The sequence below is a fragment of the Suricata suricatta genome, chromosome 11 (assembly GCF_006229205.1).
Source record: "Suricata suricatta isolate VVHF042 chromosome 11, meerkat_22Aug2017_6uvM2_HiC, whole genome shotgun sequence".
Classification (NCBI taxonomy): domain Eukaryota; kingdom Metazoa; phylum Chordata; class Mammalia; order Carnivora; family Herpestidae; genus Suricata; species Suricata suricatta.
The window spans coordinates 8192405-8207060 of NC_043710.1; positions in this window are offsets into that span (position 1 = coordinate 8192405).

Consider the following 14656-nt stretch of genomic DNA (forward strand, 5'->3'; position numbering starts at 1 on the left):
CACACACACACACACACACACACACACACACACACCCCACTGGAATATTACTCAGCCATCAAAAAGAATGAAATCTTGCCATTTGCAACAACATGAGAGAGAGAGAGAGAGAGAGAGAGAGAGAGAGAGAGAGAGAGAGAGAGAGAGAGCATGAGTGGGGGAGGGGCAGAGGAAGATGAAGTACAGAATCCAAAGCAGGTTCCAGGCTCTGAACTGTCAGCACAGAGCCTGACACGGGGCTCAAACCCACAAATCATGAGACCATGACCTGGGTTGAAGTCGGACATTTAAACGACTGAGCCACACAGGTGCCCCAAGAGAGGGAGAATCGTAAGTAGGATCCATATTCAGCATGAAGCCCAATGCAGGACTCGATCCCACAACCCTGGAATCACACCCCTAAGAATAACCAGTTTTACAAAGTGGTAACATTTCACACTCTTACCAGCAGTATATGAGAGTTCCAGTTGCTCCACATCTTTGCCAACACTTGGTCTGAGCTATACCTTAAATTTTAGCCATAGTAGTGAATGTGTAGTAGTACACTACTATACTTTTAATTTGCACTTCCCTAATGACTAATGATGTTAAACAACTTTTCGTGTACTTATTTCCATTTAGATCTCATCTTTGGTAAAGTATCCGTTCAAAAATATTGCATGTTTTTAATTTAATTATATGATTTCTTATAATTGAGTTGAAAAGGTTTTTTAATGTATTCTAGAAACAAATCCTTTGCCAGTTATGTGTTTTGCAAATATTTCTCCAAGTTTATAGCCTGCTTTTTCATTTTTATAACAGTGACTTTTGAATAGCAAAAGTTTAAAATTTTTGATCAAGGCCAATTTACTGGTTTTTTTCTTTTATAGTTTATGCTTTTTGTGTCTTATTTTTAAGATCTTTGCCAAACTGAAGGACACTAAAATTTCCTCTTACGTTTTCTTATATAAATGTTATAGTTTTTACTCTTACATTTAGGCCTATGTTCCATTTTGAGGTATCTTTGTAAATAATGTGAGGACAGAAGTCTGTGATGCATTGCCTTTTGCATATGGATATCCAACTGTTCCAGCATCATTTGTTCAAAGATTTTTTTTTCATCAATTAATTGTCTAGATACCTTGGTCAAAGATCAAATGGCCCCGTGTGTGGTTCTATTTTTGGATTTTCCACCCCATACCACTGATCTATTTATTCACCTTTACATGAATACTACACTCTCTTGATTACTGTGACTTTATAATTAGTCTTGAACACAGTTAGTGTAGATCCTTTAACTCTGTTTAGCTCTTTCAGAGTTGCCTTGGCTAGTCTACAGGCTTTGCATTTCCATATAAATTTTAAAATCAACTTACAAATTTCTTTCCTAAAAAACTGCTGCAATTTTGGTTTGTATTACATAAAATCCATAGATCGTATTGGAAATAATTGACATCTTTTTTAACATTTATTTATTTACTTTAAGAGAGAGAGAGAGAGCACAAAAGTGGGGGAAGAACAGAGAGAGGGGGGGAGAAGGGATCCCAAGCAGGCTTCACACTGTCAGCACAGAACCCAATACAAGGCTTGATCTCACAAACAGTGAGATCACGACCTGAGCCAAAATCAAAGAGACGGACTCTCAACTGATTGAGCTACCTAGGCACCCCAGAGATAATTGATATCTTAACAATATTAAACGTTCCAATCCATGACATAGTTCTCCATTTATTTAGATCTTCTTTAATTTCTTTCAGCAATGTTTTGTAATTTTTAATGTATAGGTCTCACACATATTTTATCAGATGTATCCCTAAGCATCTTATGCAATTATTAATGATATTTTTATTTCAATTTTCTGTTGCTATTATATTTACACTTGATTTTTGTATGTTGACGCTGCATCTTGAAAATTTGCTAAAACACATTAGTCCTAGTAGCTTCTTTTGTAGACGCCTTAGGATTTTCTGCAAAAACAATCATATTGGCTGCATGTAAAGGCAGATTTCCATCTTGTTTCTTTCTGGAGTTCTTTCACTTGTTCTACTTACATTATTACATTCCAATACAATGTTGAACAAAAGTGGTGGGAGGGAATATTCTTGGGTTTTTTCCTGAACTTTGAAGGAAAGCATTTAGTCTTTCACAATTAAGTATGATGTTAACTATAGTTTTCCCACAGGTGTCGCTTATGAGTTTGAAGAAGTTACCTTTAATTCCTAGTAGTGCTGAGATCCTATGGAGGTTGAATTTTATCAAGTGCTCTTTCTGCATCTATTGAAATGATCATATAGGGTTTTTTTAGTCTATTAACATGATGAATTACATTAATTTATTATTTAAAGTTAAGTCCTACTATCCAGCAATTATGCTACCAGAAATTTACCCAAAAGAAACAAAAATACTGAATCAAAGCGTGTGTGTGCGTATGTGTGTATGATATTATTCAGCCATAAAAAAGAATCAAATCTTCCCATTTGCAACAATGTGGATGAAGCTAAAGTGTATTATGCTAAGCAAAATAAGTCAGTCAGAGAAAGACAAATACCATATAGTTTCACTCATATGTGGAATTTAAGAAATACAGCATCCAACTCTTGATTTCAGTTCAGGTCATGATTTCACAGTCATGAGACTGAGCCCTGCATCGAGCTCTGAACTGGGCAGGGAGCCTGCTTGAGATTCTCTTTCTTTCTCCCTCTACCCCTCTCTGCTCCTCCCCTGATCACTCAGGGGAGTGATTGCTCTCTCTCAGAAAGAAAGAAACAAAGGAAGGTAGGAAGGTAGGAAGGAAGTAGGTGACCATAAGGGGAGAAAAAGAGAGAGAAAAACCATAAAACAGACTCTTAACTATAAGGAACAAACTGGGGGAGGGGGGCGCCTGAGTGGCTCAGTCAGCTGAGTGTCCAACTCTGTGCTGACACCTTGGAGCCTGGAGCCTGCTTCAGATTCTGCGTTTCCCTCTCTCTCTGCCCCTCCCCAACTCGCTCTCTATCTCTGTCTCTCAAAATAAAATAATAAAGACATAAAAAATTTTTTTTAAAAAATAACAAACTGAGGGTTGCTGGAGGGGAGAGGGTGGGGGTGGAAATAGGTGATAGGAATTAAGGAGGGAACTTGTGATGAGCTCTGGGTGTTATATGAGTCACTAAATTCTGCTTCTGAAATTACTATTACACTAAACGTTAACTAACCAGAATTTAAATTAAAGCTTCAAACAAAAATGATAAATAAAGTTAAATCAATTTTGCATTCGTGGGATAAACCCCACGTTGTTAAGATGTGTTAACCTTTTTATATATTTTTGGATTACATTTGATAAAATTATAAAGAATTTTGTGGGGCGCCTGGGTGGCTCAGTCGGTTAAGCCTCCGACTTCGGCTCAGGTCAGATCTCACGTTTGTGGGTTCGAGCCCCACGTCAGGCTCTGTGCTAACAGCTAGCTCAGAGCCTGGAGCCTGCTTCCAGTTCTGTGTCTCCTTCTCTCTCTGCCCCTCCCCCTCTCATGCTCTCTCTCTGTATTAAAAATAAATAAAACATTAAAAAAATTTTTTTTTAATTAAAAAAAAAGAATTTTGCATTTATGTTCATAAGGTATACTGGTACTTAGTTTTGTTTTACTGTAATGTTTTTGCCTGTTTTTTTAAACAATGTTTTTTTGTGTTTATTTATTTATTTATTTCTGAGAGAGTGAGAGTGGGGGAGGGGCAGAAAGAGAGAGGGAGAGACAGACACTCCAAAGCAGGGTCTATGCTAAGCACAGAGCTCGACTCAGGCCTCAAACTCAGGAACTGAACCATGACCTGAGCCAAAATCAAGAGTCAGACACCTAATCAACTGAGGCACCCAGGTGATCCTGTTTTTGCCTAGTTTTAAGATCGAAGTGTTATGATTGAATATTTTTATCCCTCCAAAACTCTTATGTTGAAATCTCATCTCCTATATGATAGCATTTAGAGGTGGGGCCTTTGGGAGATAATTAGTTCATGAGAATGGCACTCTCATGAATGGGATTAGTGACCTTATAGAAAGAGGCCAGAGCGCTTGCTCTCTCTTTCTGCCATGTAAGGATACAATGAAAAGTTAGCTATCTCCAGCCTGCAAAAGAGTCTCACCAGAACCAAACCATGCTGGCACCATGAGCTCAGACTTCTAGCCTGTAGAACTGTGAGGAACAATTTTCTGTTGTTAATAAGCCATACATAAATAAATACTGTAAATAATTTATGGTATTTTGTTATAGCAGCCTGAGTGAAGACACAAGGTAAAACTACCGCATAGAATGAATTATAGAGTATTTTCTACTCTTCAACTTTTTATAAGTGTTTGCGTAGAATTTGGTTATTTCCTCCCTTAAAATGTTTCACAAAATTAGTCCATGAGTCACATGTGTCTGAATTTTCTTTGCAGGGTGGTTTTTAAGTACCTATTTAACTTCATTTAACATTTCTTATAGTGGACGTCTGCCACTGCTGAATTCTTTCAACTTTTGTATGCCTGAAAAAGCCATGATTCTGCCTTTGGATTTGAAGGATATTTTCCCTAGGCATTGAATTTTGGGTTGACAAGTTTTTTTTTCAGTCCTTTAAAAATCTTTCTCCATTATCTCTGGCTTACGTGGTTTCTTACCAGATATCCAAACTCCTAAATCTATTTCTTTAACTCTGGGAGAATTCCTTCTAGTTTCCTCCCTACCCCCACTGTTCTACAGCCTTGACATTTTCACCAGTCAGTGAACCAATTCATAAGATTCATTTCTTTTGTTTCCTTCCTCTGAGGGAATAACTGTCCTGTGCTGTCTGTTGTCTTATATACAAAACAGTTGTTATAAATAATTTGACAGGCTTTTTGTTAGTTTAAGGCAGGGGACTAAATCCAGTCTCTGTTACTCTTTGGCTGAAAATAGAAGTCCCAACAACTGATATTATAGTCCCCGTGGCTTTTTGTCAAATACATTTCTATAAACAGAAATAACTGAAGAAATTAAAAACAATATTTTCTGATTTCTATACATCCATGAAGATAGGATGACAACAGAATTAAAGAAGCTGTTGCTCAGGGTGGCACCTGGGTGGCTCAGTCAGTTAAACATCCAACTTCAGTTCAGGTCATGATCTCGCAGTTGGTAAGTTCAAGACCCATGTTGGGCTCAGAGCCATCAGCCTGCTTCAGATTCTGTGTCTCCCTCTCTCTCTGCCCTTGCTCTGCTCGCTCTCGCTCTCTCTCTCTCTCAAAAATGAAAAAACACTTAAAAACTAAAAATAAAATAATAAGATATTACTCAGAAATCCTGAATTTGGGACTGAATGAAATAAACTATCAAAAGACCTATCTTGAAGCGCCTGCATGGCTCAGTCGATTGGGTGTCCTACTCTTGATTTCAGCTGAGGTCATGATCTCATGGTTTGTGAGTTTCATCCCCATGTTGGGCTCCATGTTGACAGTGTGGAGTCTGTTTGGGATTCTCTTTCTCCCCCTCCTCTGCTCTCTCTCTCTCTCTCTCTCTCTCTCTCTCTCTCTCTCTCTCTCTCTCACACACACACACACACACACACACACACACACACACAATTTAAAAATATAAAATTTTTTTAGAAGCTATCTTTTTCTGTTCCAAAGTATGAAACCTATTGAGAGATAGACACAGCCATCAAATACCTCACTGTGGAATCAAAATGCATGCTCTTTGAAGGCAGGGAGACCTCAAAAGAGAGGAAGAAAAAAATTGCCCAGAAATGCCCCGTTCCTTCTTCAGACGCACCCGGTCAGATAACCCACTTCTTATTCCACAAGGAAACAAGAGCCAAGAGAATGGAAGTTTCTCCCAAACCTCCTACCTAGCATCTCCCTTTAGGGAGGGATAAAATCCACTTCCAATTACACGAGGAGCACTGTTGTTTTACAAGTTTTAAGGATGGAAAAGAAAATGTTCCAAGCGTGAGGACACAGCAGAGTCCAAAAGAAGTCTCTCACCATAAACAACCAAAAAAACCTAAAGAAAGTGAGGGAAATAATTTTCAGACACTGGACAACAGGTGGAACAAGACAATAATTTCTTGAAACGGGAAACAAATGATGTGAGGCCTCCTTATCATTACTGAGGCTTTCTTGCCTCAGGGGCAATTTCTGGACTTCTATGTAGAGAAATGAAATCCAAAGAAAGTCTACTGATATCATGGAGTGGAGAAGAACAAAACAGAAGTGCAGAGTGACCAAGGCAGCTAGAATTTGCAGGACACACTTCTGGAGAAGAAAGAGCATGAAAATATAGAGATCTACAAATCTACAGTGTATATAAAGAGCCCTACAACTCAATAAAAAAGAAGTCAAACACTTCAATTCAAAATGGGCAAAAAAGAAGATGGCCAATGAAATGGCCAGTAAGCAAATGAAAAGATGTTCATCATCATTTGTAATCTGCAAAGTAAACCATGAGATAGCATTATACATACACCCAAATGGCCAAAATTCCAAAGATAGACCCTATCAACCTCTGGGAAGAATGTGAAGTAACTGGAACTCTCATTCATTGCTAGTGGAAACATAAAACTTGAAAAACACTTTGGGAAACAACAATCCCACCTCTAGGCACTTACCCAAGAGAGATTAAAATATATGTCCACACGTTGGACACAGGTATTCAGAGCCACTTTACTTGGAACAGCCAAAAACCAGAAACAGCCCAAATGTTCATCAACAGGTAAATGAATAAACAAATTGTGGCATACCCACATAATGGCAATAAAAAAGAATGAACTATTGGTATACTACAAAGTGGATAAATCTAGCTGACAAAAAGAAGCCAGACACAAAAGAATATGCACTGTATGGTATCCATCTGAAACTCTAGAAAAGACAAAAATGTTGCCCAGGGCTAAGTAGAGATTGACCGGATGTGGTACCAGGATATTGGGGAGGAAGGCATGATAGAAATGTTCTATACAGTGCTTATATGAGTGTATATTTGTCAGAACTTGTCAAAATGTGCCCTCAAACATGATGGATTTTATTGTATATACTAAACCTCCATAGAATTTATTTTAAAAAAAAATAAGGATTTCAGTAGGGGGCCTGTCTGGCTCAGTCAGTGGAGTGGAGTGTAGAACTCTTGATCTTGAGGTTGTGAGTTCAAGCCCCATGGTGGGTGTAGAGATTACTTTTTTAAAAAATAAAATCTTTTTTATAAAAGGATTTGAGGATGTTTAATCAGTTAATGGTATAGACTGCGGTAGACATTTCCTTGATTTTAGCTGTTATAATTCTGGGAAGGAAAAAATTGGGGACTGGCTTCAAAAAGATATTATAATGAGAAAAAAGACCCTGCTGATATATACCTCTGAAAAGCATGTACTTTTTGAAAGAAAGTTAAGCTGTGGCCCTGGCCTGGGGCTGGGGAGACTCAAACGGCCAAACACTGGGGCGTTGCGCATCTCCCTCCTTCACAGGAAGGCAGTTTCTTCCACCTGATCCAACTATACCTACCCTTTAGAAGGCTTGTGAACAACCATTAATGTGTTGAGTCTTGTTTGTTGTTTGTTTTAAGTAAGCCCCATGCCCTGCATTGGGCTTGAACTCATGACCCTGAGATCAAGAGTCAGATGCTCTACCAACTGAGCCAGCCAGGTGCCCCAACCTGTTGAGTCTTAATTGAATGTCCTACTGTGAAGTCACAGTTTAACTCAGTGCCTTAGAAAAAGGTTATAAAAACTACAGCTGGCCATCAGGAGGCCTAGGGCTACAGGAGACAGAGAACCTGGTGAGATGAAGAGACAAAGGGCACTCCCTCTCCTCCCTCTGAATGGAAAAACAGAAAACAGTTTGAGGGAGTAGGAAGCCTCAGCCCAGCTGCTTCTGCTAGGTCCTGCTCATGGCCTTCAATGACCTCCTGCAGCAGATGGGTGTGTCGGGCACTTACAGCAGATCCAGGTCACTCTGGTGGTCCTCTCCATGCTCCTGATGGCCTCCCACCACCCTCTGTCTCCCCCAACAGGGACTACCCTTTTCCAGTGGCACAGAGCCAATAGCACAAGGGCCACAGAACCCTGCATCAGTGGCTAGGTCTATGACAATAGCACCTTCCTGCCCACCATCATGACTGAGATGAGGAAAGCTGGGCCCCCTACCTCCCTTCCAACCCCTATGTTTCCATTTTAGCATCCACACACACAGACACAGACTGTGTGACCTTAACCTAAATTTGTCTAAATGCAGGAAAACCCTGGAGCTATGAAGACCTTTGCCCAAAATATGCATAAGAGAACAGTGGTTGGAGTTGCAGACCTTGTGGTAGAGGAGATTATGGAAGCCCTCACAGGAAGCTGCTCTTTCCCCCCCTCTCCCCCCACCAGAGAGAGACACTGTTCTGCAAGCTTGATATTGTGCTTTGGTTTCCCTGGGGTGGTGGAAAATTCTGCAGGGTAGCGAGGCAGGGAGGTGATACAGAGGAAGAAGGAGGTATGTGGGTGGTAGAGGGCAAAGGGAGTATACCTGAGCAGGGAATTTGGGGGTCAGAGTCCTAGAGACAAAAACAGTTTACTGACTTCATCTTGAAATAGCTCTCAGCAGCTGAGTCCAGGAGATGGAGAGCAGCCAAGGAATTAAGTTGGGAAAGAGAATAGAGTTATGAGGGATCCTTTCATCTCTACTGAGTTGATGCCCCTCAAACACACACACACACACACACACACACACACACACACACACACACAACCGTAGAGTCACCCTGGCCTGCTAAGTGGTTCATCCAGCTGAACTCTGCACTTTGTAGCTATCACACTGATTATGATCTTAACATCTGTTCTAGTCAATGGTCTTTTGGTTGCAAGGAGGAGAAGATCTCTCAAATCAGCTCATGGGGGAAAGGGGTATGACTGTAAGGATACAGAGATTTTAGGGAATTCAGGGACAAAAAACAAAGTGTGTCTGGGCCTCATGGAAACTGGAACCAGGAATTGGAGCACCAGAGGCATATCTATACACTTACTCCATTACTCTTTCCTTCTCGACACATTTAATCTGCATGTTCATCTTGCAAGATGTCCACCAGCCCCAGATCTACTCTGACTTAGGTCCCACTACCAAACAGAATGCTTCTGTGCATCTTAATTCAAACTCTTAGAAAAGGCTCTGACTGGGTCAGTTAAACACACTGGTGAACCTCCTCTTGCCCCACAACAGGCTCAGGTGCCCACACTTCATCTGATCATCATGCCAAGGGGCAATATAGTGGAATTACATAGCCCTCTGCTTATTAATCAGGGCTGTGCAGAGAAGATGCCCTAGGAAGGGGCTATGGTAGGGCGTAGTCCCCAAATTTGCCTAATGCTGCATCTCCCTGAACTGATCAAAGTTAAGCCGTGTTCCCACTAGGCAGACCCAAGACACAGAACCAGAAGGTGACCAAGCATAGCTAGTCCTCCTTCCTCTGAGACATACAGGGATCGTGTGCCACCCTCCATGCAGAATTGGGGGGCTTTTCTCCATTATTTGCCAGCCTCAACCCAAGTTCTAAGACATCCATGTCCATCCCTCTTAAAGTGTATGTTATCAATGTTTCCAATTCTGCTTCCCCATTTCCCTTCTTAAAACTCCACATTCCACTTCCCAAAGCTGACAATACTCCAGGATCTATCAACCTACCTCTTGCTCTACTGTTCAAAATAGAAGGTAGTTTGATCCAAAGCTCCTATTTCTTGCCAGACAAAGAATCTGGGTAAGTGAGCACCTTGGATTTCCTTCAAAATGAAGACTTGGTAGTAATCTCTTTATCATTTTTTGGTTTCATTGACTGACAAAGTCAGGTTCACATAGTTCTCTCATTCCCAAAGACGTATGCACATTGTAAGGATAATACAATCCTCTTCCATTAGGCCTTGAGGATGGGACCATCATCCACCACCACACATCAGCATGAGGCCCTAAAAGCCGTATTTCATAAGCACAGCCAGGATACCTCTTCTTTGAGCCAATAATGTCAAAGCCTGTGCCTTCACAAGAGAACATTTCATTAGGATAATGGGCAGCTTACAGTGTGAAAGTGGACCTACTATGTTGTTAAGCAAATAAAATGGCTCACAAGTTAATAGAGGTTGCTTAATCAAGCAGCCTAATTGCAGTGAAGACATTCCACCCAGGCCACGTAGCTGTATCTTGTAGGCACAATAGCACATGTCACCTGAGAGGAACAAGTCCCAGCTTGTCCCCTGGAATGACCTGATAACCTAAGGGGAAGTTTCAGCACTCTGAAAGCAAAGCAAAAGATAAATAAATATAACAAGAAAAAGATGCTAGCTATAGGTTATAATAAAATCCTGCTTGAGGTCTTCTCCTTATTTTCTTCTGAATTAAAATGTCCTGAGCAATAACTAGCAACTTCTATTTGAACCATATTAGTCAGAACCCTTGTTTGCAAATGGCTGTAGTTTCACTCAAGCTCATTTTAGCATTAAAAGAGTATATAAAGTCTCTCATAACTAAAGGTAGGCAGAGGTGGAGCTGACGTTAAGGACAATGGAAACTGAGGCCATGGAAGTCATCAGGACCCTTGCTGGCTCTAGTCTGTGCTTCTCTTTTAATTCTGGGCATATCCATTGTGCACATGACCCTTCACAAGATGGCCACTGACCATTTTGGGCTCACTCCTAAGTCAGCTTCCTCACGAGCAGAATTCCTCTGCTCCAACCTTTTTTTAAGTTTATTTATTTGTATTGATAGAAATTGAAACAGTGTGAGTGGTGGAGGGGCAGAGAGGGAGAGAGAGAATCCCAAACAGGCTCCACGCTGCCAACCCAGAGCCTGCCACAGGGCTCAAACTCACAAGACCATGAGATCATGACCTGAGCCAAATCCAAGAGTCAGACACTTAACTGACTGAGTCCTCCAGGCGCCCCCTCTCAGCTCCAACTTTAAATTTTTTCTTAAAAAATTCTAGAAAAGACTTATTGGCTGGCTTGAGTCATGTGCCTCCCTTCGACCCAATGACTGTAAGGCAGGGAAGGCATGAGTTATTAGCACCACGCTCTAACCAACTGAGCAAACCGGTCACATACGAAGGCATGAGTTATTATGAATGACCCAGCTTGACTCTCCTTGTTCATTCCTGTTTTACAGATATGAACAGCCACCGTTTTACCTTCCTACTTCCTGATCCCGCTGCCATTTGTTTTCTCTTTTTCCCCTTTTCTCTCCCCTGAGGCCAGTATCATAGAGTCTGTCTTTAATATAGCCTCTATCAAGTTAGCAGAGCCATCCCCAGCAACAATTCTCTTAGTCTTCCTCAAATCCAAACTGCTTATTCCAAGACATTTTTTCCTGTTAGTGATAAAGTGTACATGAAGCCTGGGAGAGCACAGCAATATTTGATATCTGGGTTTTCAGGTGCGCATGAAGAGAACACAGATGCTAAAAGTCAACACTAACCGTCAGGTGGTATAACCACCATGCAGCTTGTGCTTTTGCAGATGACAAGCCCCTAAGAGCAGACCAGAGGCAGAGAGGTTGTTTCCAAGTATTCTGTATCCATGGATCAATTTCTAAGCTGGACTACTTGTAGATTTCATCCCTAAACTCCAAGCAGATCCTTGTTCTCTTTGCACTCCTCTGACTTCTGACCTCTCCTACATCCCCTTGCTTCTTACCCTTCCAGTCCTTGGCTCCTGTCTATACCACCCTTAACCCACACACCACAGCCTGTCTCACATGCATCTCCACAGTCATATTCCATTCAGATGTTTTCATTAAAGTATTGAGGCTTTTGAAGGGTTTTTAAATTTTATTCTACCGGGGGTCAGGGGGAGACAGAGAACCCCAAGCAGGCTCTGCACTTTCAGCACAGAGCCCAACACAGGGCTTGATCCCACAACCCCAGGATCACAACCTGAGCTGAATTCAAGAGTCAGACACCCAACCAACTGAGCTACCCAGGTGCCCCAAAGTATTGTTAAAAATGAATTCCTAGCTTGACGCAGCCCCATAATCTTTTTCAAATAAAAGCTATATCAGACAACACATAGAATTATAGAACAGCAGTTATACAAATAAAACATCAACAAAGTCCATTGCTGTTTGGAAAAAGTATTCAAATGCTGACAGCCCAAATTTTACAACATATGAGTGTGTGCATCTATGGTAAAAGTAATAATTATGTTCACAAATAGGGATTTGTCTCCAACCAAATCAAAATTATCAAATAACTACACTTGAAATATGAATTCATTTGTATGTATATTAACACATCTCAAGGGGCATTCCATAATTATCCTGGTCATTCCAGCCCCTTTTCCTTTTTTCTGTTAACAAAAGAAATGACAGTTTTAAAATGCACTCAAAAGTGCATAAAAATTAGCTCTTAACTATAAAGGAGATGCCACATATATTTATTATTTTTACTTAATTTTAATGGCACACCTGTCAGCAGGTTTTTCTGCAGGCTATTTTACTCCCCCTAGAACAGAAGTGCTTTCAATATGACAACTTTCTTTATATTCATTAAAAAAAGCAATAAAATTTATTTTTTAACATTATTTATTTTTGAGAGAGAGAGACATAGAGTGTGAGCAGGGAAGAGTCAGAGAGAGAGGAAGACACCGAATCAGAAGCAGGCTCCAGGGTCTGAGCTGTCAGCACAGAGCCTGACACAGGGCTTGAACCCACAAACTGTGAGATCATGACCTGAGCTGAAGTTGGCCACTTAACTGACTGAGCCACCCAGGCGCCCCAAGAGCAATAAAATTTAAACTATCAGTTACAGTATCCAATTGCCGTTTATTTCAGGGTTGCAAATAACCACAGCTCTCTCAAATTTGCTTATGGAAAATTAATGGAAGGATGCAAAAGCATTTCACAGAACCTAGGGTCAAGAACTTGAGCCCAACCGTGTGAGTGACTGGGATGAGGTAGCTGAAGGGAAGTCTCCATCTCTACTTCTCTGGCACTGACTGAGCTCTCCCCCTGACTTCTCTCTGACTAAAATTTCCCCCTCTCCCCTCTCCCCTCTCCCCTCTCCTTCTCCATCTCCTTCTCTCTCATATTTCAACTCCTCTTCTACATTGTGCCAAACTTGGCCCTCCCACTCTATTTTAAGTATCCTTACAAATCTTGCTTCTCTGACTCACATTTCCAAATTTGTAGTAAAAATATTCTGATTAGCTCAGTCCAGCTCCTGGTCAGGTTTCTTCAGCTGCCCAGAGAGGGACAGTTTCAGGAGCTCCTGAGGGTGAAGGGTTAGTGCCCAAGGAAGGGGGAGTACTCTAAGCTGGCACCCCAAAAATCATCTTTCACATGTTTTGAATAACTTGAATCAATCTCCCCGGGAAAAGGTTATGAGAAACATTGTGTGCCAGGATGGAAGTGATCATTATGGGCTAGTCGCAAATCAAGGTCCTCAGCCCCACAGGAGAGGGGTAGTGGGATTCCCTGGGGCCAGTCCAGCTCCCCTTGACTCAGATCTTCCTTCCTCAGAGTGGGACCTCGTGTGCCTACACAAGACCTTGTGCCACCTGAGCCAATCCATTTTCATGGCAGGAATGCTGGGTGCAAGCTTGATGTTTGGAACATTGCCAGACAGGCCAGTGGTAGATAATGCTGGATCAGGAGCAAAGAGCTCTCGATGCTGGACATGGAGGCATCTCTGAGGATCCAGGGAAGGACACACAACTGATCCACCCAAGCCTGACCATGTCTGGAAAGTCCACAGGAATCACACAACAGTTCATCAACACTTTCCATGCCTTACTTCATTTCAATTACTCCTCACAATACCCTTGTGAAACCAACCCAAGTAGTACTAGCATCTGCATTCTACCAATGAGAAAACTGAGGTTTGAGGATGTTAAACAACACGTCCAAACTGTTTAGAAGGAACCCAAGAAAGCTGTCAGTTATTAATTCTGAAGAGTGAAGTTGGAAAGAAGAGAAGTTTTCACTTTTCATTGCGATATTTAACTTTTGTGATAATTTGTTATTTTTATAATTGTAACAAGGAAATAATTAATGTTTACTTTTTTAACAGAAAAAAGTACAGTCATATAGCTAGTAAGCAGCAAAAGAAGACAGGAATCTAGGTTTCCTGACACTCTGAAGTCACTCACTTGTAACTATTTCTGCCTTGTATGTGAGTGTCACAGAAATCAAAACAGACTAAGAATCAGTAAGAGCTAGGAACAAGTGTCAGGTCTACAACTTATTGTGAGTCCATGGAAAAGTTACACAATGTCTCTAAGACTTGGTTTTTCCATCTATAAAATGGAGGTGTTGCTCTAAAGAATCATATTCTTTATTATTAGAAATGTATCAGATCAAAAGTACGCAAAATCAGCTTTATTCTTCACAAAACATAAGCCACAGTCATATCCATTTTGCAAAAGCATAAGCTTGCAAAGATTTTTTTAAAAATTTAAAGATCACTATCTCTTGGGAGAGATCTGACAGGAGTCACCATAGACTGACAGCCAAAGTACCAGCCACACCTCATAGCATCAGTTTCCAAACCTTGGGGGTCTGTTAAAAATTAAGTGTCTAGGGGCACCTTGGTGACTTGGTTTGTTGAACGTCTGATTCGCAAGTTCAGCTCAAGTCATGATCTCACACTCGTGGGATTGAGCCTGTGTTGAGCTCTGCACAGAGTGTGAAGCCTACTTAAGATTCTCCCACTCCCTCTGCCCCTATTTTCTGCTCTCT